Here is a 797-nt window from a genome sequence, read left to right as displayed (position 1 = left end):
CACGAGCACAGTGGCTATGTACAACAGGAGTCGGGCTGTACTTAATTGGGTAGCCATCCTCCGTCACTGAATTTTACTTGCTTTAACTTGTCGCGATGACGTTGAAGATTCAGGGAACAGTACGTTTTGTCCTAGTCTTTGTACATGATATTTCCAAAAAATTTAAATTTTAAGGTCTAATAAGCATGGTTTCGTCTGGTTATTTTCAAAAATACGAACTTTTTACCACAGAAACAACCTTTACTCAAATTTCCCTTTTTCTTTCTCTACTCCCTCGGTCCTCTGTAAATTAAACTTCTTTAATTTTCCATACTCCAACGCCATATCACTGTTTAAATATTTCGACTAATTATCATGTTCTTAGTACAAATTTTGCAACTATATTAGCTGTATAATTTAGCTATCACTGACGGAAATGCCCTTTCTTTCAAGTTAGTTATATTTCTGTTTTATTTCTCACCTGAAGTTTGCTTGCTGTGACTTTGGAAACTCTCGCAGTTATCTATGATTTATAGATTGTTAGAGTTTATGAACTTCATGTGGATTTACATAGTCTTAATGTAGAAAGTGATATTGCTTCTATACTTCTATTTAAATATGCGGTTTTTTATCGCTGAGCCAATCGATGACAGGTGACGGATTGTTTTTTATTAAAAGTACCAATATACCTCTACTAATAAAATTCCAATCCGTCTTCGTCTTCATACCCCATCTGTTAAATTTACATCTATACTCCTGCATTCAAGCCCCCTCGTCTGTCTAAACTGCTAATAAACCTCCTAAATATTAAATTTCAG

This window comes from Trypanosoma equiperdum (genome assembly GCF_001457755.1).
Source record: "Trypanosoma equiperdum strain OVI genome assembly, contig: ctg_2021, whole genome shotgun sequence".
Lineage (NCBI taxonomy): Eukaryota > Euglenozoa > Kinetoplastea > Trypanosomatida > Trypanosomatidae > Trypanosoma > Trypanosoma equiperdum.
This window is presented reverse-complemented; position numbering follows the sequence as displayed.